This window comes from Mus caroli, unplaced genomic scaffold (assembly GCF_978045245.1).
Source record: "Mus caroli unplaced genomic scaffold, Mus_caroli_1 scaffold_16, whole genome shotgun sequence".
In the NCBI taxonomy this organism is placed as follows: Eukaryota; Metazoa; Chordata; class Mammalia; order Rodentia; family Muridae; genus Mus; species Mus caroli.
In genome coordinates this window covers 32,344,582-32,371,819 of record NW_028227271.1, presented here as the reverse complement: position 1 = coordinate 32,371,819, position 27,238 = coordinate 32,344,582, and the positions used below count along the sequence as shown (strand labels likewise).

General features: G+C 40.5%; 1 protein-coding gene across 5 annotated transcripts in view; it reads right to left on the bottom strand.

Moving 5' to 3' along the window:
- The window catches only part of Fam135b (family with sequence similarity 135 member B), a 262,597-nt gene that overhangs the window by 170,464 nt on the left and 64,895 nt on the right, over positions 1 to 27,238 (bottom strand). Inside the window, exons 2-3 of one of the 5 annotated variants that reach the window (XM_085831356.1) lie at positions 19,000 to 19,084; positions 11,034 to 11,210 (exon numbers count right to left, since the gene is read on the bottom strand). The exons of 2 other annotated variants lie outside the window; for them this stretch is intronic. The gene's annotated coding sequence lies outside the window, so the exon portion shown is untranslated. The remainder of the gene's footprint in view (positions 1 to 11,033; positions 11,211 to 18,999; positions 19,085 to 27,238) is intronic. 2 more of the 5 variants (XM_085831357.1, XM_029469991.2) reach the window with 2 other exon arrangements.

Genomic DNA, 27,238 nt, shown 5'->3' with positions numbered 1-27,238 from the left:
CTAGACTATTCATTGTGTTGGGCACTCCAGAGTGAGCTATGGTATTGATCAACACGATAGAACCAGCTGGGGTCAGAACCTGCCTACTTAATACCAATCTCAAGATGTGTCCAGGAAAGGCCAAAAATCACTCTCTGTAATTCACTTATCATACTGAAAGAAGCACTATTTTCTTATCATCCCACAGTCGCAATGATCACAAATCTCCAGCACTGGCTCAGCCATCTGACTCTTTGATTGTGTGTGCCAGCCTTTAATTACCCTGGTGTCTCTTAATCTATTATCTCTGGGGCTGGAATATGTACACACACACACACACACATACACACACACACACAGAGAGAGAGAGAGACAGAGAGACAGAGAGACAGAGAGACAGAGACAAAGAGAGTAAAGGAGGAGGAGAGGGAAGAAGGAAGGGAGGGAGGGTAAAGGAGGAAAGGGGGAGGAGGAGGGAGAGCAAGAAGGAAGGAGAATGTTAGTATTGATTTGCGCATGTTAAATGCAGCCAAGGGTTTTACACATTCTGATTTACACAAAACACTGCTACTATTTTGGGAACAGTAGTGACCCAGGATCCCCAAAACCTTGCTTTTCCAGCTCCAGTACTTATATGCACGTTTTCTGGGGCAGTAAAGCACTATGAAACAAATATCAAGAAGAAAAAAATGTTTACTAGATGTAAATATGGTGCTATTATTTTCTCTGATGGTATCATTATCATTTTACCATCCTATGATTTAGAACATATTAATAAAGTCAGAGTTCTGGAATTTGGAAACACAAACACAGGAACCTTTTCTTTAATATTATATGATTAAGTATAACCTGCACATGTCACTAAATGAAGGAGCTAAGTTCAAATTTTACAATATCCATTTTAAATTTCCACTTTGGTCATGATAGGAAATGTATGCTCAATAATTCAACACTATATACATTGATTTCAACCTTCTCTCCAGATCTTTCCACTTAAAAAATAATGAGGATCTTAGACTGGTGGCTTTTGAATATGGTCCTCAGACTAGCAGCTTCGATGATGAAAGCAACAACTTTGAGTCCTAACCTAGATCTACTGAGGAAGGTCTCACCCATCCTCCGGGAATTCTGACGTACATGCTCATTTCAGAACCACTGCCCCAGATACTTTGCTAGGAGTTGACTAGAGTTGACCCAGTACATTGTGAGTCATGTCATTCTAGTCATGTTTCAAGGTACATGCCCAACACAACCCATTTCACCTACATCCAATACTCACCAAGCACACAAATACATGCAATATACACAAACATGACATAGCTACATGTAAAAAAAGATATCCATGGCATTTATATATCTACAACAACTAGTATGCCAACTAACAACCACTCACCCACTTACACTCAACATACATATAAAAGATGCCCATAGCAAAACATCAAAATCACCATGTTTAGACAACACATATGTACACAAACTCACTTTGTACACAACACAAAGTCTTTGTGCTGCCTGCTGCAACCAAATGCCATCCATAATTGATAGCTGCAAACATCTTTTGGGATTTGATTTTATCCCATTTCCTAAAGGCTACATCTTCAAGTTCTAAAATTACTGAGTTTAAAGGAATAAATTTCCCCCAAAATGCTCAGACTGAGCAAGAATGACCATTATACTTTGACTCAGGTAACTCGAAGGGAAGAAAACTATTTTCACATAAGGCCCAGAATTTCTCTAAAGAACTAACCTTTGAGTGAGAAGGCCTTTGCTAAGCTTTTGTCCACGGTAATCAATGGCAATCTCTCTTTTTAAAGTGCAGAGGGCCATTAGGTATTTGCCATGTGAGCTCACGTGGAGTAAGCACACTTGTCCTTGATACATACTTCTGCTGTATGTAAGGCCTCCGGCATACTAAGCTTCACTCCCTGCCTGGTCACTAAAAGATTTCACCTGCATGAGGTCAGTTCAGCCTTCCACAGGAGCCTACTAGGAGAGAGAAAGGCCTGAAGATGTAATGTGAGGTTACAAAGAGGTTTTATTGTTCAGGAGGAGAGCAGGAGATCTGGTCTTGCCAACACAGGTTTTTTTTTTCCCCCTCAACATTAGTCCCAATCCCTCCCACAAAAGAACCATCTATAAATTTAAAGATTAAAAAAAAAACCCATATTATTGGGTCAAACAGCCAGATTTCCTCAATTTCCTCTTCCAGAAGAGACCTAGTAATATTTTCATGGTAAAGTTTGTAGCCACTGTACCTGCTTCAAAATCTAGCTGGGACAAGGAAATACTTGAGCTAAGAGAGGAGCTAGAGGCCAGATGACAGCACCAGTTCCCTAATTGTATAACCAAAGAAAGAAAAAAAACAAAAAAACAAAAAAAACTGATGGCAGGAAAGAGTTCTAAGTCTTTCTCTTTGCAAGCTCAAGTCAAGCTCCTTCTGCTAGTTATGTAGACTGTCTAGATTTATGCACTGTTGTGTAAAAAGCAGACAGTCTGGGCAGCAATCAGGGGTCTCTTGGTTGCAAGGCAAGTAAGGCATGTGAGTGTGCATAGGTGAGCATGGGTGAGTGTGTGTGTATGTGCATGTGTGTGTATATGAATATAATAAGTATGTGTGTGTCTCAAGTTTGTAAATAAATGACCCAGGATTTGCATACCTATTTTTACCATTTGGTTCAACTTTCAATCCTTGGTCTCTGTCTTGGTATAAAGAAGAGAGTTTGCTTAACCAGAAGGATAAAGTTGAAAACACATGTTAATTTAAGCCTCCTCATGAAGAATATTTCATCTGAGCTTCCTTTTTATATTACTCTTCAGATGTCATGATACATTTTGTACATGTAAGTTTCCTTTGTTTGTTTGTTTAGTTGGTTTGTTGTATGGTTGGTTTTGTCATCATTATCCAGGAGGGTGTAGTCAAAATTATTGAAAGTGAGCAACATGGATTGGAGGAGGTGGAGGAATGAGCTCATTTACTTCTGCAACTGTGTTCAACAACTCCCTCCTCTAAGGATGTTGCCAAGAAAATATTCCAGCAGAGGTATCAGAAGGATTCCTAAGTTACATAAGATTGTCACTCCCTGCAAAGGTGTCCAGGAATCAACTGGATATTGGACTTTCATACACTCAAACTTACTTTTCAGTCCTCACCAACTTTAGTTATTCAAATCCAATCCATTATTTTCATTTCTATAGCACTGCCATGGGAATATGGTCACCATCTTCTTCCTACATTATCCCTGCTTCCTGGGTACAGGCATCTGGCCCAATCCATGCTTCTGTTAGGACACCCTCACACTCTCACCACAGTGAAGATCTTTCTAAAGCACACAGCAGTTTCCATAGCTATAAAGTGACTCCTCAGTGTGACATAAGAGATATTTTTTAACTGTGGATTTCTTAAGACACCGTGATTCTTACCTTCATTCCCATGCTGTGTCTGACATTAATTTCTCTCCTAAGTTCTACAATGTGAGTTCTTCTGAGCATCTTATCTTTACACAGGCTCTGGGAAAGAAACCTTAGCCCAGAAGGGTACTGCTCATGACTAATGATGTCATAGATTCAAGGGTTTGAGCTACTGCTATGAGAATGCATTCAATCAGCCATAGAAATTACAGTTTTTAATTCTTTCTTCAACATAGGAGTTAAGTAGGATTCCTTTCTTCAGCAAGATTTCAAAAGTCTGTCAGGTAATCCATTCCAAAATAATCAGGTTGCCTTAGCTTAGAGAATCAAGAGCCCCTGGCATACAGAGGTCCATGTCAATTAAATGTTCATGATTGTTTGGACTTTTACAATCTGTCTAAACAGCATAATTAGCAATTTACATTTTCCAAAAAGTTTTAAAATGTTCTCAGTTAACTTCCCGGGAAATCTGATTTAAACACACACACAAACATACACACACACACACACACACACACACTAAATTATTATGATTCCAGCATCTTACTAGATATTACCTAGGGGTGACTTCTTTAACAAGTATGCATTCCATTAAAGTATGGTTTTTCTCCAAAATTTCAATATGTAATTTGTGCAGCCTTTGATATTTTAAACTAACACAAAAGCATGTTAACCTTTATATATGTTTACTTTATGAAAAGGGCACAGGGAATCAGTGTGCTAAAAAGACAGCAGCGAAAACAGGAAGATAGGCAAACATCATGGACAAGGGAGGACAGCGAGAGTCAACTTAGGACAATGTAGCAACTGCAATGGAGAGCCACATACTAAGACTAGGAACACAGTGTCAGTACAAGCTGACTTCACTCAACTATGAGATAAATGACAAGGATGGTTCCTTGTACCAGGACACCTGCCCTGTTCTTTATGTGCAGCTGCCTCCCCCCACCCCCAATATGCTCATGTACCAAATGCAGAGATGGATCTCTAAAATATATAGAGAGAAACTTTAAACCAGCAACATGGCTGCTTTGGCAAAGGATCACATTCAAAGATATTCTAGGTCTATATGATCTGGCTGTAATACAGGCACATCCTTAGCACACACCTTTAATCCCTAACAATAAAAGTAAGGCCTGCTTGTAGAATAAACCAGCCATGTTTAAAAGTGACATCTAATTGAGGGGCATACAAAGTGATGAATCAGAGAAAGATTTGTCAGGAAGAATCAGAGATAGGATGCACCCAATTCTCATGAGAACAGCTCAGGAAAGAAAGGCTACTTAATAGCAACAAGAGAGAGAAAAGTTAGTGGGTGGTGGGTGTGTATGGAAGGTTTACTGGGATGGTTTTAAGGAGATAGCTTGCAGAGAGAACAAGTTAGACAGAGGTGAAGAAGATATAATGAGCCAGACAATGAGAAGGGGCCAGAAGATTAGAACATATTACCAAAGTTACTATGAGGCCAGCCACAACAATTCAGTCAGAAACCAAAAGAAGCTTGGATAAGTCAGCTTGCAAGATTAGATTGTATGAAGGCTAGAAGCTTTATGGCCTAGGCCTGAGGATAATAGGAACAAAGAAAGAAACACTCTGGGCTCAGCTCAAATCATGTATTCACACAGCTTGTGTATGGCTCTCATCTCATCCCATCATCTGAGAAAATAAAAACATAATTTACACATATGCAACTGCACTTAAGGAAAAGATGGTTCTAAAATATGTGCACCTGCATTTCATGGAGAAATGCTTCACAGACATCTACACTTTTATTTCATGAAAAGATTGTTCTGATCAACCAGCACCTGCACTCCATGCAGAAATGTTGTTAGACACTTGTACCTGCACTCCCTGTAGAAATGATTTCTTAACATCTGCTCTATTCTCCATACAAACAAGGGTGCCATCCACCTGACCCTACACTCCATGAAAAGAGGGTTGGCAGCTACCCACCCTTGAGGTCTATACTTTTCTATCTACCCTAGAGAATTTTTCTAAGTAATCAATGTAATGAAGTGTCCCATGGCAACTTACCAGATGTCATGACTGCTGTCAGAGAATCGGCTTAATGACCCAGCAAACAATCTCATTGACAATGAAAGTACCAGCACCATTTGTTGAAGATGATGAGTTTTCTCCAGAATGTATTTTTTTTACTTCTTATTTGAAAAAAAAAATCAGGTGTCCGTAGGCATATGCAACTATGTTCAAGCCTTCAAGTATATTCCTATTGATCCACGTATCTGTTATTATGCTGGTATCACATTGTTTTTGTTACTATAGCTCTGTAATACAACTTGAAATCTGGGAGGTAATACCTCCAACAGTGCTTTTATTATTCAGGCTTGTCCACTATCATGATTTTCTTTCTTGGTGTGTATGTGTGTTTCTATATGAAGTTTAAGACTGTTCTCTCGATCTGAAAATTTGTGTTGAAACTTTGTTGAGAATTAAACTGAATATGTACTCTGCTTTTTGGTAGGATATAAATACAATTTCACATTATTAATTCTGCAAATCTATGAGTGTGAGAAGTCTTACCATCTTCTCTGGTGTCTTCACAAGTTTCTTTCTTCAACATCTTTAAGTTTTGAATGCAATTGCCTTTTATTATTCAAAGTTATCCCAAGATATTTTTGAACTTATTGTGAAAGATACTATTTCCATTACTTTTCTATACACACTACCAGAGGACAAAATGTTATCTCACTCAGATGCTAATATTTAGAGCTACAATAAGGACCTGCTTACAAGATGTAAGATAGAACTTCTGCTTCCGTAGTGGCATGGGTATAATATGAGTAACTAACCACTTTTTAATAGGATTGAAGGTTCGCACTATGAGATGGAACCTATACTGGCACATTCACAGAGCTTCTCTTTCTCAGATAACACTAGATACTTCCGAGGCACTTACTTCCAAGTTTGAACTGCAGTAGGCACAAGCTTATTGCTCCTGATACCAACAAAATCAAATGCACACCAAGGTACCTAAGTGTGGATTCACACATACCCATGAGCTCCCCATGAGTGGTCCCCTATGTACAAAGAATCTGGGCTTATGAAATGGCAGTGGTTCTATGTTTGCCATGATCATCTGATGATCATGTTCTAACCTCACAGGCTACCTAAATCATGCTTCAGATCTCCCATATTTCCTCATCCAGACATCCTACAAATAGTAATATGTATATGTCAGTTATTTAGCTTTGAAAAGTAAGACTAATGCATATTTTAGAAATATTATATAATAGCTGTTTAATAATGATAATATTAGAAGAATCAATTATGCATACATTATGCAATAACATTTAAGCATAATGAAAGATAAGTTTTAATCTTCAAACTGATCTCGCTGGAGGGTTTTCTAAAGCACCAGGAGTGCTGAGCAGAGCTGAGGTACATGGGGAAGATCTTAGTAGTCACTCAAAGACTAACTAGGACTCTGAACCAGGGAGAGGCATACTGAGTGTTCAAGAGACTTGGCCTACCTTGACTTCTTGTCTCTCTGAGTCTTAGAGAAGACGGAAGTTTCTTCCCTCTTTCTGAAAAACCTCAGAGCAGTAAGGTAGTAAGACCCACATCATTATGCTCAATGTATATGTGTGTGGAAGGGGTGTCTCAAAGCAATGATAAAAATGACCCAAGTTGGAGATAAAAGTGACAGACACATCTGCTTAGAAGGCACAATTTGCACTCTCCAGAAGAATATCAGCAGATGTTGACTGACCAGAAGCTAAAGAGGGGATTCCTGCTATAGGATAGAGTCTCAAGTTGACGTCCTCTATGCTTCCTGACAGCTTTGAGAGTCTATGAATATCACACCATCTAATTTTAAGGTTCTGCATTCATTAATGGCTATAAATGTTTCAGAAGTTGTTTCCTTTCCATAACTGTAGCACACCCAGTTCAAGTTGAATCACAAGAAGACGTCAGTGGGCTTGGAATTGTTACTTCTTTGTTTAACTCTTTGAGTTCACCTTCACTATACAGTCACTAATTCCTCATACACCAAACGTGGAGATGCAGTGGACTGTGGTTCATGTTTCCATCCCAACTTATACAGAGACACATGCACTATGTCTAGGGTCCCTTAGAAATGGTGGCTCTCAATTTCCATTCCAGAGTGTTATAATTCTTGGTAGCTAAAGTTTTCAGATCCATGTCTTCATTTGGCCAGAGAAAGAACTCAAAAAGATCAAATAAAGAATTAAAAATCACCCCCAAAGCTCCAGTGCTAACAGGATGAGAAGCAGATGAAGTGAACTGAATCTGTATCAGAAACTAAGGATTTTAGAGATTCTAGAAAATTCAAGAAGAGAGATCAGCTCCTGAATGTTGGGTTTCTTGAGGATCTGTCACACAGACTGACTGAGAGAAAAATCATGACTGGAATTTTGATATCTTGGTCTTCAGAATGTGGCCTTATACGAGGCTGCACAGACAGACCCACCTATGCTAACTGGCTGTTCCTGGTACCATTGGATATCTATTCCAAGTAACATGTGGATCCTTATCATAAAAATCAGGACTTCAGTCTTAGTTTCTTATTCTCTCACTACCTCAATGTCAACACTACAAAGATTCCTCTCCAACCCCTTTCACTCTACCTCCTCAGAACATTGCTGGGCTTTTGGCCAAGTCATCACTGACAACAAGGTAAGACTAACCCTCCCCTCTCTAACTGATAGACTCCTCTCCTGCTTCCCAGACTGCCTATGAACTACTCTCCCCAACACAAGCTTCTTCCTATCATATAAAGTGAAGGCACATCCACCTAGAAGCTTAGACCTATGAAAAGTGGACTGTGGCCAAATTAATCCAGAACTATGGGCAAGTATGAGCATAGAATAGTACTTGGGATGGGCAAGAGAAAGAATGAGTAGAGAACAAAACAAATGTTCTTGTGGATGAATGAGCCAGTTTGTTGTGTTGTTGTTGTTGGCAATTACATACAGCTTATCTCTGTTCACTTTGAACCTGCATCTACACAGGTCTTAGAGAGACAATAAAAACTCAATCCTGGTTTTGTTTTGTCCTGTGCATATGACTATGAGTAGATAGGAAGGCCATTATGCCTGGGAACACCTCATAGCACAGTCTGCCTAGAGGAGGGATGCAGAGGCTACTAGTGTGCATACTCCAGGAAGGGTCATACTTCTTGCTCCATTGGTTCACTATGAACATTAGAGGACCTAACCACAAAAAACAGAACCGAGGCTTTGCTGATAATATGAGGTTGATATTTCAGTTGTGTGCTGGTTGTGCCCTAGATTTAATGATTTGCAATCTCATTTTATTTAGCATCTGCCATTAGCCTTGTAAGCACACCATGACTCAGCTTGCATCATTACATTCCCACGCTGACCACCCACAAGATTCCTGTGCCTCTATTCCAGCCTTCTCACATGCTTTCAGGCAGATTCTACTCAAGAAGAAACTGAAGCAAAGGATAGATATCATTGACAGGTGTTCTTCGTGGATGTTTTCTGGAAGTTCCTGGGATCCTAACAGAATATAGTTTCAATCTTTCCTGGACTCACTGTAGTTGGTATCAAGTGTGTACCAGGTATCCTGTTTCTGGGACATATTCCATTTGTCCAGATGCCCAGGTCTCTCTTGGGGCTTTAGTTGGTGACTCACAGGGTTAACAATGTTGGAGGGACTTTGGACAGAAGTAAACCCCACTCTCTGCTTCTCAGACGGAAACGTTTAGCAACTGTTGGTGTGGAGAGCAGTTTGATATAGAGGGAGTAACAGTTTGGTGCCAAACTGCCATGCTCACAAATCCCACTCCTTACTAGCTAGTGAATATGTACAGGGAGGATGTGCTTCTCAATTTCCTCATCTGTGCATAGCTGATAACACTCTACCCACGACTGTGAGAAAAGCCAACCAACTTTTATCTAAAGGAAACAGTTTGGGATCTCACAGACAGAAACTATTAGAGGTAGTCATTGTTAGCATTACACTTGTGACCGGAGACAATAGTGAATTAGAAAAGAAATGGCCTTTACAATCAGGGTTAGAAATACTGGCTTCTTAAAGGAAATGGAGGGGTTTAGCTTTATTCTTTAAAATTTACATTGTATGTATTTTAATTTACTGTATATGTACCACATGTGTGCCTGATGCCTATAGAAGTTAGAAGAGGGGGTCAGATCTCCTGTAACTGAAGTTACAGATATTTTAAAAGCACCATGTGTGTGCTGGGTAGTAAACCTACATCTTTGAAGGACTTAACCCTTGAGTCAACTTTTCATCCCGTTTTGATGTTTGAGTAAGTATTGAATAGAAATCCATGAAGTCTGACCTCGCAGTTGACTTCAGTGACTTGTCCCTGTTTTAAATATCAAGGCACTACTGAAAAAAGGAACTGTGTAGATACAGTCTTAGTCCTTAGACAGAGAACTCTCTTATCAACTACGGAACGAAAGAGTAGGATCCTAAAATTCCATCTGTGTTTTTATCACTTCAATGGTTACATCATTTAGGCACATTATTAACATTGTGTGTGTGTGTGTGTGTTGTGATATTAGAAAAATGGGTAAATGGAGAGAGCAGAGGCAAGAGTTTTTCAAACTCCATAATCCCTAGAGCTGGAGAGAAGGCTCATTAGTTAAGAACACTGACTATAAGTACAGAAGACCTATGCTTGGTTCCCAGCACCCACATGGCAGGTCACAGTACTTTGTAACTCCAGTAAATTCCAGCAGATCTAATGCCATCTTCTGGCCTCTTTCAGCAGCAGGCATACCTGTGATGCACAGACATACATACAGAAAAATCCTCCTACACATAAATATTTTAAAACTTCTATTTAGAGACAGCCAACTGATCACCCACTCCCCCCCCCCCGTCAACTTTTATGTAAAGTGTGTTGATCTTCTGATTTTCTTAACCCCCAATCTATAGTCTCCCTTTAACTAAGCAACACCATGTCACTGGCCATTTCTAAGAAGTGAATTTAAGCACTTTTAACAATTTAGAGCAACTACTTAGTGACTTCCTACTCGCTTGATCATGAAGGTCTATAACCTTACCTTGGCCAGATTTATCCAAATGATCTCCTAGCTCTACTGTAGATAATACCTTCCTAGATAGATGACCCTGTTCTCAGGTTGTTGCTGGTCAGGAACTGTGCCTGTATCAGATGTACCTGAGGTTTTTAAACCGAACTTTTCTTGTCCTTCTGAGGCTCTCTCCAAGGTGGCTCTCAAGTGTCTTCTGGTCTTAATCCAGGGCCAATTTTGTCCAAATTCTGTCTGCTTCTAGTTCTTCTCTAGTAAGCCACCTTGACTGATTGTTTTTTGAAGCAACAATCCTTCTGTAGAATTAACTACTTGTTTGGTTTCTAAATCATGTCAGGAAATTTCATTCCTGAAAAAGAGCAACTTCCTTTGTTCCTGAGCTGCTGTGTCCCAAGAAGAAAGAATAAGGCTCAGAACTGACAATGCATTCTATAAACACTGGATGCACTAAAGGAAGAACAGGCTGAGTTCTAAAAGCACAGATAACTCAGATGCTAAGAAAGACTACATTTTTAGCAAAGGGAACCACCAATCTCTATGATACTGTACACTTCAAATTTTCATTCAGTCCAGCTCAAAATACAACCTAACAGATAACCATGAACATGTTCATACCTTTATGAAAGGATATTGAAGTAGAGGCAGGCAGCCACAGCTGCTCAAGACAACTCAGCTAATAAATAGCTTCCTGGTATTCAAATGGATTGACTGAGTCACAACGTTTTTTTTAGCCAGAGAAGAAAGAAGATAATGAACATCCCATAAGACAGGAGTCAGAGGTGTGCAAGGAACCTAGGGATAAGAGAAGCAGAATTCAGAGGAAAAGAAAAGATAAGGTCAGTATAAAAAAAATGTCAACTTTAATAATCTTGGTAACTTCCTTCAACTGTGAATCAGATGAACTTAAAGTTAAAACCTTCATACTGACTTAGCTGTTAATCATTATACGACAATGATCAACCTATTTTTGGCATGAATTAATTATGAACTTATGCCTTTTACTTTTTAAAAACAATCTTCTTTAATATTATGTCCCCACGAAGACTGTGTAGACCTCTTTCCTAGGCATGAATAGATGATGAATCTGCTCAGTCATTTAACGAACATTCATATTAACTAAAAGCCCATGTTGTATCAGCAACTAAGCTTGGTATAAGAGATGTAAAGGAAACAACAGAATCTCAAAACATGGAGGAATTGCATCAGATAACCATGAAACCATAGGATGAATGAGAGGTATAAGGGGGGAATGTACAGGATATTCAGGAATTCTGTATCAAGACTGCAGATGTCACCCAGTCCTTTTATTGGGTTTTAAGAGATTAACATGATCATATCTCTGTATCCTATGAAATGATCAAGAGAAGAGGTTAAAGGAATGAAAAATGCCCCCCAAGACTTGTTCCAAAGCAGAGTATATATCGATGTCATGATCTACTTAACCTAACACACACACACAGAGAAAAGAGAGAGAGAGAGAGAGAGAGAGAGAGAGAGAGAGAGAGAGAGAGAGAGAGAGAGAGAGAGAAAGAGAATGTATATATGTATATAAGTGTTATTTAAACTTTTGAGGATTAGAAACGGGTAAACAATTAAACAATTAGCTAAATGATGATAATTAGCATTGCAGATACATACATTTATGGTGCTACTTAAATGTGTAGAGAAAATGTGAAAGTAGACCAACGTTGCTAAGTCCTGGGTCAGAAATATCACATCTGAACTCGACTTAATACACACCAGGGATAACCACCTTTTGCTTCTACTACCTGAATCCCCTACTTACATCCCTGTGCAAATTCCAGGAGCTATAGTTTCGTCTCTGGTAAATCTATCTCTGTCCACCCAACTTTCTCATAACTTTTCATTTACCACCTTACAGAAACTCAGCAAAAATAAAATACTACAGAATCAAACAAGAAACAAACATTTCAGATTTCTGTTATAGACCTGCAGATCTTGGTAGTCTATCTGGGTGCTCCTGGGAAGCTTTTCACTTCTCTGGGCTCCTTGTACATGGTCATCCCAGGGTGAGTTCTCCCAGCTCAGCTTTCCACTTAGTCTATATCTACTTCTGATAAATGGTGCTGCTGTTAGCAGTGGTAATTTAGACTCAGAGATGCAATGTGTACACAGACTACCTAAAAGAGATTGACAGAGCTATGAAACACTGTTTCACAAAGCTCAGAGTCCAGTCATCTTACCCCCACTACTAAAATATATTTGCAACCACTCCCTGATTATTTGTGTGTGTGTGTGTGTTCTCCATCTAGAAGTCAGAGGGTCTTTTAATATAAAAATCAAGTCATAGAATTCCCTAGCTACCAAATCCTCTTGGTTTTTGATCACACTTTAAATATATTAGAAAGACTCTAAAGAGGAAACACAGATGGCCAACACATCCATGAAAAGAGGCCCAACATCTTTAGCTATTAGAAAGATGCCAACTGAAACCAAGCAGAACTACATCAATTAAATATGGGCCAACGACCTCAACAGACACCTCAACAAAGAAGACACACAGAAGAGAAAGACACAGAGGAGAACATATGACTTGCCATGTGTCATCAAGGAAATACAAAGTAAGGTAAAGACATACCACTGCACATCTACTAGAGTGACTCGAACCACAACACCAAAGTACCAAATGCCAAAGAGGAGGTAGAGAGACAGGAACTCTCATTCATTCCTGATAGGCATGCATATAATGAGGTCACTTTGGAAAAGGATTTGAGTTTTGATACAAAATTAAGCATATTCTTAATACAAGATACTGCAATTATATTTCATAGGTAGATACACAAAAAAGGTCTAGAATTACTATCCTCACAAAAACTGTAGTTGTCATGATATTTTCTAGGGTAGTAATATACCAGTGGTAGGTAGGTGGGTATCATTAGACATCTGTCCAGATCCATTCAGTATACAGCATCAAAGATGAACCCTTATGTAAACTATGTAATTTATGTTATAATGGTAACAATATATACCCATAAGTTTAAAACATATGCTAATATGTAGGGAGTTATTAATGAAGAGGGAAATTAGGAATGTGTTGAGTGAAAGCAGAATGGAAAATCTCTATCCCTTCCACTATGTCTTAATATGAACGAAACACTCTCCTGTTAACATACACACATAAAAATGATACAGTAACATGACTTTCAGCAACAAGGATACCCTATGTACTTGAGAAAACGTGAAAACTAATAATTTCTAACAAGGAAATAGAGAAAATTGGTGGTTTTATCCATTGATCGTGGAAACTTAAAGTGCTGTAAGATCCAGTGACTTAGACATAGAATCGTCATGTGACCCAGCAATTCCCAACCTGGTACTTACTGAAGAGAAATGAAAACAGTCAAAGCTTCATGCATGAATGTTTAGCAACACTTTATACACATCATACAAAGGAGGAAAGAAACTGATATTCATTAGCTGATCAATTGCTAGAATATTCACAGCAGGTACACACAAGGGATTATCATTTTCCCTTTGTTTCCATAATATCATAATTATTTATTGTTTGAGAATCTTGAAGTTCATAGATACATAGATTATGTTTTAATTAAATATACTCTTATTGCCTCCCACTCCTCCAATTCATCCCTTATCCTCACATTACCTTTCCTTTTCAACTTCGTGTAGTCTCTCTCTCTCTCTCTCTCTCTCATTTAGTTATACTTTATGCTTCAAGTATGTGCAATGTAACGATAAATTAAGAAAACCATACACAATTGTAAAATATGTTGTCTGGTACCATTTGTAAGAAAAATGTAGTCTGGGACAAATCTTCACACATACACACACACACACACACACACACACACACACACACTCACACAGTAGAAGCCAAAGTCTGAGGAAACAATGATGGGCAGGGACTTCCAATGGATTTGAGGTTTCCTTCTGAGGTTCCAAAAGTTTCTCTGAGCTAGAGAGTTGTGGCCACTGCCATGATTATGAAAATGTCTGAACATGTTGAACTATGTGAATTTTGTCACATACATATTTACTCTTAAAGAAAAAGAAAAGTCCTTCTTTAGGTACTAATCTGAAAGTTCTCTTCTTAGACAAGTCAACAACTAGACCCTTGGGGGACCGACCCAGCAAGCAGCTGCTGGTATGATCGTGTATGCAATTACTTTCAATGTTCCTGGCAACTGTGTGTTGCCATTCATCCCTCTCAATACCACAGATGTATACAGCTAAGTTGACCCTTAGGTCACTTGTTGACTAGTAATGTTACAAGACCCAACAAAAATAAATCTAATAATGCAAATTCAGAGACATATTTGTAGCAAAGTATATTCAATATTCCTGAGTGAAAATCAAATTTAAGCGGATATGGTGTAATTTATCTATCTACCCATCATAACCTTATTCCACAAGCAGAGAGTAGGTGCAAAATAAATATTTATGGAAAATTTCATGGATAAATAACAACCAGTGCAATATCTTAGCACTCACTAATGAGTGACCAGTCATTCAGTAAATGTTTCAGAATGGCTCTATATTTTTCTGCCATGTGAACAGACCATGAAGAAGACAGAAGATATGAAGCAGCATACACCAGTAATGTATTTGCTGTTTCCCTTTGACCTTCCAAATGTTTGAGAAGGACACATGTGGGGTAGGAGTGTAGTAGCATCAGTAGACTCCCAAACCTAAGAGTAACCCTACTCCCAAGCTGCTGGTCCACATTCTCTCCTTGTAGCTCTAGAACCCAAGTCCCATCCTTTCTGTGCTGGGATCTTTATTTTTGGCCTTGGACCCTCATGGGTTAGTGAAATGTCAGATTATCTCAAAGGTAGCACTGCTGTCTCTGCACACTATAATTCCTACACGATATATGAGGAGTTTTAAGCCTCTAAGACAGATTCTCCTCTACCCCCTGCAGCACCATTTCTTCTATATCCCCTTAATTGTCATCTTCTGGCCACTGGCCAGCTCACAGAGTCTATTGGTCCCAGCACACTGGAGCCATTTTATAACCCTGCTACAACTCTCATCTTCCCAACTCTGGTTATAGTATCTGCTGTTTGGACCTAACATCACTATCGTGAAAAGTTCCCATGTTTTCCCTCCAGATTCTTTGGTCAGCCTGCTCCTTGAGACTAAGCAGATGAGTTGGTAGAACATCAATTTCAGGACTGCCAACCATCCGTTTACGTGTTCCCATTGTAAATAAAGAACCCATTGTCTGAGGTATATTGAGAACTATTACCTGAACAAAGTCTAAAGATTTTTTCTATTATCCTGTTACCCTTCAAATGTCTGGAAGCAGCAGATGTTGCCATTATACTTTTTACTGTTGTATACAAGTTGAGCCATTTGCTTGAGAGTCACTCATTAAATCAGAAGAAAAGCTAGATTGAAGCCATTGTGTAGTGATCTCCTTGTCTGAATAGAAACATTCTCTTATGATGGGAGGAAGGAATGAGACCTAGGAAATAAGCAAACCTCACAAATAATGAAAGCAGAAACTAACATGATTCATTTGGGCTCCTCTGCAAGGCTCTGGAAACAGTAAACAGATCCTAGGGCAAGGAGTAATTCTCTGACCAGTCAAGATTCCTGAAAGAGAAGTTCTGGCTTGTGACAAGCTCTGGGGATGCAGTTTTTCTGAGCCATCACCAATGCTAACAAGGGTTTTTCACTGATGCAACTGCCTATGAGTTGCTTGTGTAAGTAACACAGTGGGTTAAGTCATTGCTACCGTAGGCTGGACACTGGCAGACTTACTACTTTTGTCAGATCCTTGTCTGGAGAAGATGACTTTGCTCCCTAGGAAAAGTCTCACAAAGCACATACCCAGGACAGCCTGCCTATGACCTTGGCTCCTCACAAAGCCAGGGGACATCTCCAAGTTAGCACTTTTACTTCATGCCTCCACTCTGGCACCTATCCAGGAAGGACACAGCCAAAGGAAATCACTGGAATTCAACATTAAATCCTTCAAATAAACAGAACATAGTAATGCGAGGAAAACACCTAGCGTGTTGAAAGTCACACATTTTAATAAGGCTTGGAATCTATCCATCTCGTTTGAATAATGATTGCCTTTACAGAACTATGTATCAATCTCCTGGCCCCTGGCCCAGGAGCCCCTCCCAGGAAGTTAAGAGTTCTCTCCCTGCTTGCTTTTCTAGGCCCGTGAAGGAACTCTGCAGGCCATAAGCATGAGAGGCACTTTGCTACCTGTGAAGATATTAGCTAATTAGAGTAATTCACACTAAAGTGAGAATGAAGACAGTAATTGAACAGGAAGAAGGAAGGCGGGAGTGCCAAGCAGTTGGTGAATAAATTGCTTATACCCAATATCACTGGAGTTCTTTTTGAACCATGGGGTGATCACTGCCAGTCAGAATGCCTACTTCCCACACACGCCCCAAAGTTCTCCTGTATACCACAAAGGTTAGCTACTCCTGTAGGTTACTTCTGAATCCATGGGAATCAAATAATATTTTAGAAAAGAGCCCACCCCTCTCCACTTTCAGCTCTGTGACCTTGGACAAGTAAGCAATGTTTCATGAGCATCTGAGTCCTCATCTGTGAACTATCTGACTGTTTGGAGAGAATAAAGGACAGGAGATACAGGCTCAGACTAGCCATGATGTCCTTGAACTCACTGCTACTGACCACAGTAGATAAACTTCGTCTTAGATCTGTCTAGGCAAGTTAGCAGTACCAGAAGCCAGGACTCCTGCATTATTCATACCAGGAAGCAGTCACTTCAGGATATACCTTGAAACATTAAAAGGAAAGGAGGTAGAGAACACATAGCCAATCAAAGCCAATTATTTTAGAGATACAGATACGATTAGGCCGCTTGCTTCCTGCCTCTTGACCTCTGCTTCTACCCCTTTCCACGCTGCTCTTTTTAAGCTGACCCCTGACTGGCCCTGTGGCATGTTGCCAGTACACTGAGTTAATGGTTCACCTTCCTCCTTGTAGCTTTAGCCTATATGAAAAAAAAAAATATGTCCTGAACCCTAGAGTGATTTACCTAATGAGATGGCAGTTACATTAATTATATTTAATGTTTCCACTTACACAATAAATTTGCCTGCACAGCCCTGCCATTATCTCTGCTCTCTAGCCCCTTTCACAGCATGTGCATCTCTGAGAAATTTCTAGCAGATGTGCCAACCCCAAAATAGAAGGAACACAGCTCAGAGATGCATGCACCTGCCTGGGTAGCCTGAAGGTCTTCTATTTTGCATTGCAAATGCCCTCATCTCAGAGCCAACCTAGAGTGTCAGAAAGCCAAAAGAACTCTGGGGAAGGAGGGGAAATGAGGGTCAGGAATACTTGGCTTACATCTATGCTCTGGTACTGACCACCTGGGTACCTTCATCCAAACTCTCAGAGCTACAGAGGTTAGACCCAAATAGGATGGATTTGACCATTTCAGGTCCCAGGTGAGCATCTCTATGAGTCTGTCCCATGTAACACCTGTTTTTTGAACACATAATATGAACTAAATGAAATGTTTGGCTCTAAGTCTTTACAAATGAAGGAAAGGGTTCTATTACATTATGAGGAGAGAAAGCAGAAGAGGTCTGTACTCCTAAAGTCTTGTTTGAAGCACTTCACTGTTGCTTAACAGACATGATGTCAGACAGAAGAGTAGCCATCTTGGCTCTTTAATTTGATTACCTGAAAAATGAAACTGGGAGTTGCTTTCTCTGTATCTGTGGTAACTACCATAATGTAAAGAGAGGCCCCTTGGTATTGCAAACTTTATATGCCCCAGTACAGGGGAACACCAGGGCCAAGAAGTGGGAGTGGGTGGGTTGGGGAGTAGGGCAGGGGGGAGGGTATAGGGGACTTTCAGGATAGTATTTGAAATGTAAATGAAGAAAATATCTAATAAAAATTTGAAGAAAAAAAACTGTTACAGTTAAATTAGTATACAATTTAAATAAGTTAAATACTAATTATAGACTACAAAATATACTGATTTGAACAACAACAACAAAAAATATCTCTAGTACATTCATGTTATCGTCCTTTGTAACAGTTAGCTATGTCAACTTCACAATCTAGAATCACCTGGGAAGAGAGTCTCAGTGAGGGACTCTCTGGATCAGGTTGGCGTTGGGGCATGTCTGTGGGGATTGTTTGATTTTGCTAATTGATATGGAAAGACACAGCCTAAAAGCAGAACGAATAACTCTCTGGCTTTGGTTCTTGAACTTTGTAAAGAGAAAGAGCCTAGAAGTGTGAGCATGCATGCACGTATTCACATTCCACTCTCAACAATACATGTGACTGGTTCCTTTTAATCAGGCCTTGACTTGCCTGCAATGACAGACTGTAAACTGGAGCTGTGAGCCAAGTAAAATTAAAGGTCCTACATTAAAGTTGCTTTTGTCAGGACATTTTTATTGCACAAACAAGAAAGGAAACTGGGACATTCATGTTCAACAAATTCAGGCAATTATTTGTTGATGCCTTTCAAAAGATAATGGAGATGTAATCCTGAACCTTAGGATTTCTTGCAATGAAGAGTACCATGTTTTCTGTAGAGGTGCCTCAGTTTACTGATTCGTGCAAGGAAAGGGTTTAGGCTTACCCTGCTCTCTGGCCTTGGGATTAGATTTAGGCACAGTTCTTGTCCTGCTTGAGTTCCTGTTTTGGCTTCCTTCAGTGACTGTGACCTGGGTTATGAAAGATACAAAAGCAGTTTCCTCTCCAAGTTGCTTTTGGTCAGTATTTGATCACAGAAATAGTAAAGCAAACAAAGACATCACTTCATGGCTGTGAGATTCTACATGAAACAATGAAAATGACTGGGAACCTAGGGACATGAATGCGCAACCATGCAGCTGTGTTCAGTGTCAATACATTGTGCATGTAGAAATGATAACTATAGCTTTTGTGATTTTTCTCCCAATTTAAAATGCAATATGAATCATCATGTTTGTGTAGCCTATTGTACACTGTAGTGATTAGCAGAATCTAGAATGGCTTAGGTGGAATTGTCTTGATCTACTATTTGAGGTGGAAAGACCCATCCAGTGTAAAGTGGCCCTTTTTCTGGCTGGAATCCTGCACAGTGTAAGTGAACCAACAGCGTTGAACAGGAGCCCACATTTATCAGTTTCCACCTCCTGACTGTGGATATGATCTGATCAGCTGCCTTAAGCTCCTGCTTCTTTGACTTTCCCACCATAATGGGAAAGAAGCAGGTAAATTGAATTGCTTTTGCCTGGGTGCTTTAGTATAGCAGACAGAGAAAGAAAATAAAACTAACAAGTACTCATGACGCCAAACCTAGTAAAAAGGAATATATGGCTGTTCTTTCCCCCAGAGAACTAGTTACCATCATTTCATATGATTTCTTGGTTCTGAATTCGGGACTACCTGGTATTGTGTTCTTTGACCTGGCTAAGGCTCCACAAGTCAAACATCTTGCCCATTGACTGAACTCAAAGAGTTTGAAGTTCAAAACCAATGTCCATACATTTTTTTTCTATGCAGACCAGAAATGCATCTTCCAACCTCATAAAATGCAATCCTGTGATTCCTTACCTTTCACAACTTGTTATGCTTAGAAGAAAGGATTCCTTCCCCCTGCACAGGTTCTTCTGTTTAGCCATGGTTAAAACCACACCCTTACAAAGTTAGATCTATCCTTATCACCTGAGGAAGTGATAGCTGCTTCAAGACCCTAAACACTCCTTGAACAGGACACTAGAGTTCACCTGGATGTGAACTTCAGCTGGCTTCTTTCCCTCATTCCCCATTAATGCAAACTCAGAGAGAAGCCGTAGTTCTACATCTTTTTCTATTTATGGCCCAATGACCCTGTGACAGTTGGTTTCATGCCTTCTGTGAAATGGGATGTTGTACTACAGTGAACTCATCAGAGGCTGGTGGATCATGGTCCAATATATGAGCTCTGAGCATGGCATCTAACACTTGGCAGGTCTCCTTCTGACCCCATTTGAGAAACAACCAAGAAGAAAAAGCAATGACTGAATGGATTTTCAAGGATATTTATGTGGGTCTGTTACCAAAAGGATACTCTAAAAATAGCAGGGTTTCTATGGATGATTGCATACAAATCTGCTCAATTTAAAAATCAAAAACTTAGCTCCCTTCCCTGCTCTACAGGCCCCAGAAAACTGAGAAGGTACAGGTGCACAGTGCTCATCTGGGTGACACAGATATGGACAAAGATCATCCATACTCAGTAACCCCAGGAAAGAGGTTAGATGTATCCACCTCATCTCAACCTGAGAATGGAAAACAAATTTTGTCCTTGTCATTCTGTTGCTACAATAAACCCTATGATCAAAAGTAGCTTGGAGGGTTAGTGAGATGGTTCAGCATTTAAGAACACTGGCTGCTCTTCCAGAGGTCCTGAGTTCAGTTCCCAGCAACTACATGGTGGCTTATGACCATCTATAAGAGGATCTGATGCTCCATTCTGACATGTGGGTATACATGCAGCACAGCACTCAAACGTTAAATAAGTAAATAAAAACAGCCTGAAGAAAAGGTTTTATTGCATCTTACACTTTTAGATCACAATCCATCACTGAGGTATGTGAGGATAAGGACCATGGAGGGAGGATTGTGGGAACACTGGCTTGCTCGCATAGCTTTTGTGTAATGTCTAGACATGTTTGCGTTTGCCTAGTGATGATGCCCCCACAGTGATCTAGACCTTCCACATCAGTCACCAGTCATGATAATCTCTCACAGATGTGGCTACAGGACAATGTAATCAGAGCAATTCTTTTATGGACCTTCCCTCATCCCATGTGAGTTTAGGTAGAGCCAAGTTTTCAATAAATTCTATCCAGGGAAGATCTGATATGGGGAAAAATGTAGCCAGAAGCTCCTGAAGGCACAGAAAGGGGCTGATGGGTAGGAGAGAATGGGTAAAATACAATTCTCCACACTGAGGAACATCATTCATTTCTTCTAAGGCAGCATGTTGACATCTTGGTTTTAAACTTCTGACGTAAAGATGCTTGTAGCATCCAATAACACAGGACTGACCAGATCATTAGAAAATGTAATGGACCACTTTGCTTTGATTTTTAGAAGTGTTTAGCACCCAAACTTATGTACCTACAATCTAAGCCTCTCTTTCCTCTACCATGTAATTGGTACATTCTCTGACAGCTTGTTGCTCAAAGATTAACTAGAAGAAAGTTGTCAGTTGAACTTGAATAACAGATGTTCAGGATTCTAAATCAAAACCTGTTCCATAGTCATATGCTGCTTGTGAATATCAACCCCAATCTCCCAACTAACATAATAACAGGGGTTCATTTTAATTGGAGTATATGTCCTTATTGCCATATCATAGTGTCAGTCAAGGTCTAGGTTCCAGCAGATTTGTACATCCCATCCCCCTTCTTTTTCAGAAGCATTTGGGCACAACTAACACACATGATCCTCTTATACCCTGGCCTATGAGGAGTATACTATTGGTGATCTCCTTTGACAAATAAGACAATAAAAGCTCTGACAAGGGATTTAGTTATTAGTGCAATAGAGTAATGTTCAAATCCAATCCATATAAAGTAGGACTAAGCTCCTATCACCCAACCACTCCTTGCAAAATGTGGGACTCCTAAATCACTCCTTAAGCCCCAGGCCACACAAACCAGTGGCTTCCCTAAAGGCAGTGATTCTCAGCCTTCCAGAAGCTCCAATCCTTTAACAAAGTTCCTCATGTGGCGACGCTCCCAACCATAAAATTACTTTCACTGTTTCTTCATAACTATAATGTTGCCACTGTTACAAATCACATCATAAATAATCATAGTTTTGATGATCTTAGGTAACCCATTTTCACAGGGGTAGTCCAAAGACTACCAAAGGGGTCAAGATCAACAAGTTGAGAAACTTGATCTTATAAACATTGCCTTATGGTTTGCTTCATTAGGAGTCTTAAGACTTCACCACCAAATCCTTTCTGTGGACTGCAAAGATCACAGGCAGAGACCTCTGCAATGGTTCCTTTGGGGAAAGATACTGATGTCTAAAATCCTGAACAAAATGGTTTTCCTTCTGTAACAGACATGTCTAGAGCAATGCCAGCAGAGTCTACAGTGAAATCCTGTTGGACAAAAGAATTGGCTCTCAACAGCACTTACTAACTCCCTAGGATGACAATTAATTTGCAATTGACTGACACGGACTCCTGGTGTGTAATTTCATTCATGTCAAAATTCTCAACCAAAATATCCATGTCAGGTTAAACCAACCTCAACTCTAGAACATGCCACACAGAAACAGAAGGAAAGCCTGTCATCTCACAAGGAGTCTTTAGTCTCCTTGGAAGCAAAGACATAGTCTAGGAAAGTGGTAAATAGATGCCAACACATATCACCATCATCTGAAATTGTCTAGGTAAACACACACTTTTAATTCCCCCTTAAAGTGAATCCCTCATTCACAAGTACACTTTCCATTGCTTCCCCAAAGCCTGGGTGCTTCCATTAGCACTGTTCTAAGCAAAGCCATCCTCCAGTCACTAGTTTCCATTGATACCTATCCTCTAGAGTTCATACAGCATGTCTAGATGTCTAGCACTATGTAACAATCTAGCACATGTCAAGTGGATGCACAGATGCTGGGGAAGTGGGAATCTCAGTGCTGGACTTTGTGCCAGAAAAAAAAAAAAAAGCAGTACTTGGATAGGATCATTCACATGTTGGAAGCATAATCCCCAAAATTGCTTGTAGGGGCATTTGGAGTAATTAGGATTGAATATGCTAGTGGAAATGGGGCCTACAATGAAATTAGAGGGTTTTGAAAGACAAGAAATGCAAGTTTCAATGTTGTTTCTGTTTCATTAAGTGAGGTCCTCTACCACATTGTAACACACCAGTAAGACTCTTGAAAAACACAGCACCCTAATACTGGCTTTTACTGGCTCTGGAACTGTGAACTGAATAGAGCCCTTTTGTTTATCATCCCTGTGCTTTATATATTCAGTCATTGCCACACGAAGTGGACTAAGGCAAACTGGGTGAGGAAAGCAAGTGGCCAAGGCAAGTATCCACAGAGCAGACTCTCTGCACTGACCTGGAGCCTTACTGGGACAGAGTGCTGCAAAATTGAATGTGTGGACCACAGGAGAGTGAAGCACCCAGAGTCAGCTTCAGAATAGAGGTTGAGTGCTGTTCCCATGGGCCATTCCTCAGTACCTGCCTAGTTTATCCCAACCTCACCCTCCACCCACCTCTACTGGAAGCAAGTGGGAGGAAGGGAAGAATGGGAGGAAAGGGGAAATGAGTGAAGAACAAGTAGGTCAGACACCCACTCCTGATAGCTGGAGAGAGGGAGCTGCCTGTGTGGAATCCCCTTTAGTTTCTTCATGCCTGCTGCCCAGTCTTTATGTAAGCCTGCCTAAGTCAGGGAGCTCTTTGTCCTTGGGCTATACCAAGACATATTCCAGACTCAGGAAAAGGGGCCTAGTTCCCTAATTTTAAGCAAATGATCCTCGCTACCCTGTGTCTTGTTCCAAACATCCACAATATATGAGAAGTACTAGCATAAGGGCCAACCTTCTATTTTCAGTTGATTTTCGATTGATGGTGACTTTCCAGAGCTGAACCACCAACCTCCAACAGAATTCTACAGACAACATGCTAATGAACGACTTGGAAGTTCATAAAAGGGGGGTCCAAGCAGTGCCACAAGGGTCCCCTGACTACTTACTTATAATGTTGTAAATCTGATATGTTATAGACTAAAAGATAATTTAGCATTTAAAAATAAAAGGGTTGCTGTGCTCAGCGAGATTTGGGGAATATTGGATTGAATCAATTGCTGGACTGCAGGGCTTGTCAAAACTTGTGGCATGGTATTTTCCTATAAGATACTACAAAGCAGACTTAGAACAGAATTCATTATTGCCTTCTCAGATGATGGAACTCTTATTATGCAGGACTGTCACCTGTCCATAGTACACCCCGAGAAAGCCTGATCTGACAGCTCTGTCACTCTGAGAAAAATCATTAAAATATTCTGAGTCTTGGCCCCCTCCACCACAAACTTATGCCATAGCTAATAACGGTAGAAGTGTAACTATATGCATAATGAGAAACCACATAAGAGAGACACAGTACTTTATTCATCTCTCCAGAGACACCTTCAAGCTTAAGAGGACCCCATATGTTGACTTACTCAAGCTCTGAGTCAAATGCCAGTCTCAGGTATGTTTTCCATTTGTAATCTTTTCCTCTTAAACAATGGAGAGAAAAACAGCCTTTGGCCCAGTACTGACATGGCCCAGGCCTGGGACATCCCAGGATGTGTCTGCTGTCTAATGAAGTGTTTTCCTATAGAGATGGGAAGCAGCTGTATCTCCTCTCTCTGGAGCCAGGTGGTGAATATAACAGACAAGTAAGAAATGCCATTTGTGGATAATATATCTCAGGGCGGAGCCACCATGTCAAGCTCACCCCATCATTTCTGAGAATTGTGGGGCTTAAGTGGCAGATTTCCTCGAGGCAAGCCTGCATTCTGGGAATTTCTGCTGGGTGGACTTGAAGACATGTCCCCACAAATCTGCATAATGTATCAAGGATGCCCAGTCACTAACAGTTGCCAATTGTATTCTGTCTCCCTGTCTCCAGGGAAGGGAGGGTAGTGTTCTTCCAGCAATAGCATTCTTATGCACAAACAAAATGGAAAATGAGAGAAATGAGAAAGAGCTAAGGCTCCACAGCTAATTGCTACCTAAGGTACTTGGGACATCCAGATAGAACCAAACTTCTGTTCCTAGGAACACAGAGATTTGTAGTACTCAACTCGGTCTTAGCAATGAGGGTACTTAGCAATGAGGAATACCTTGGTCTTTCTTAGAAGATGAAATATCTTCAAGTAATAATGATAGTGAGCATGGCCAGGACAACTCACCACAGATCAAATCTTGTTGCTCACCAGCCATACCATCCTCAAGTCCCTATCACAAAGGAAGAAAATTTCTTTATCAAAGATAAGGAAACCAAGACACAAGGAACCTTAGACACTTGTCCTAGACCTCATGGCAGAAAAAGATGGGGCTGAAACTCCACACTTGAAGCCTGATGTCCCAAGATGCTGCTCCCAAGTGCTCATTCCACTCTCAATGAAAACCCAAACAGTGCAGAGTTCACATAAGCCTTCACAGCCCAGCTGACATGAAAGTCTGCCCTTAACAGCCTAGTGGTGCTGTGTGGTCTTTTATGCTGGTGATGGGCATGGGCATCTCTGTGGTACAAGGATCATGACCAGAAGCTCCTGGGTACTACACAGAGCTATTTCAATGTGCATGGCAGATTGAGAAAGCAAGCACCAAGCCCTTCTCTGTACATGGGGCTCAGATGCTATCTGGAAGTGCTCCAGGAAAATAAAAAAAAAGTTTAAAAGAGCCGATCTTAGTGGCATAAGAAGAGCCTGCCCTAGGACTTCAGTGATTACTGAATGCAAAGTGCACTGTGATAAGCTGACCCTGAGATAGCTCCAATGGCCCTAACCCTGTAGAGGAGCCCTTGTGTAATCCTCTCCTGAGATAAGACACCATACAAGCCTTCTGCTTCTGCTTGGCTTGCTGATTCTTACTGGTCCTGATGCAAAAGGAAAGAAGTCAGGTCCCATTTTGTAAACTGTGCTGTAGAGAGGAGGCAAGAAAAAGGTTTGGGATAACAGCCTGTTTTAACTGAATCCTTATAACAATTGAGAGAACCTGGGTGTGGAGCTTCCTCAAGAAGATCACAGCCAAAGCAACTCCTCCTTAATGTCAAACAGGCCAGAACATCTGACTTAACCACACCAAAAACCAAAGTCCTCAATCAAGGATGTTCCTGCTCTAAAGCTGCTAACCATACTGGTTGTTTGCTCAACTGCAGAAATAATTAGAACTCAGCATACCAGATGTCTCTGAGGCACAATTGAATAGCCCATGTCCTCTCCAGGTTCTGATCCTGGTTTTCACTCTTGGGTTCCAGTCACCTCATGAAGGAGCCTCATTTTAGCTCGCAGACCCCCCCTACACACTGCTTCTCCATCCCTACCCCACCAGAGGACGTTCAAAGCAGTCAAGTTATTGTAAATCAAATCTCAGGCCATAAGAAGAAAGGAAGAATATACACGCTCCTTCTCCATGTTACCTGGAAATACTGTCCTGAGATTCATCTCATTCCTCTCACCTGGTGCTGCTCCACCTGCAGAGGGGGTGTGGCCTAAAGCTTTTCAGGTGGCCCCCACCTGGTAGATTAACATTTTCTTCTTTGCTCCATCTTTGTCCCTGCATTTCTTATAGACAAGACACATCTTGGGTTGAATGTTTTATGGGTGGGTTGGTGTCTACCTCTCCACTAGGGTTCCTGCCTGGCTATAGAAGGTAGTCTCTTCTGGTTCCAGGTTCCCACTGTTAGGCTCCATTCCCCAACAGGGCTGCTTTGCCTGGTCTTAGTGGGAGAAGATGTGCCTAATATTGATACACCAGAGTGGGAGGCTACCCAAGAGGCCCACCCTCTCAGAAGAGGAGGGGAGGAGAGAGAGGATCTCTGTATGTGGGGGTATCAGGAGTGGGTGGGCAACATCTGGGATGGAAAGAAAGAAAGAAAGAAAGAAAGAAAGAAAGAAAGAGAGAGAGAGAGAGAGAGAGAGAGAGAGAGAGAGAGAGAGAGAGAAAGAAAGAAAGAAAGAAAGAAAGAAAGAAAGAAAGAAAGAAAGAAAGGAAGGAAGGAAGAAAGAAAGAAAGGAAGGAAGGAAGAGAGAGAAAAGGAAGAAAAGAAAGAAAGAAAGAAAGAAAGAAAGAAAGAAAGAAAGAAAGAAAGAAAGGGAAAGAAAGAGAG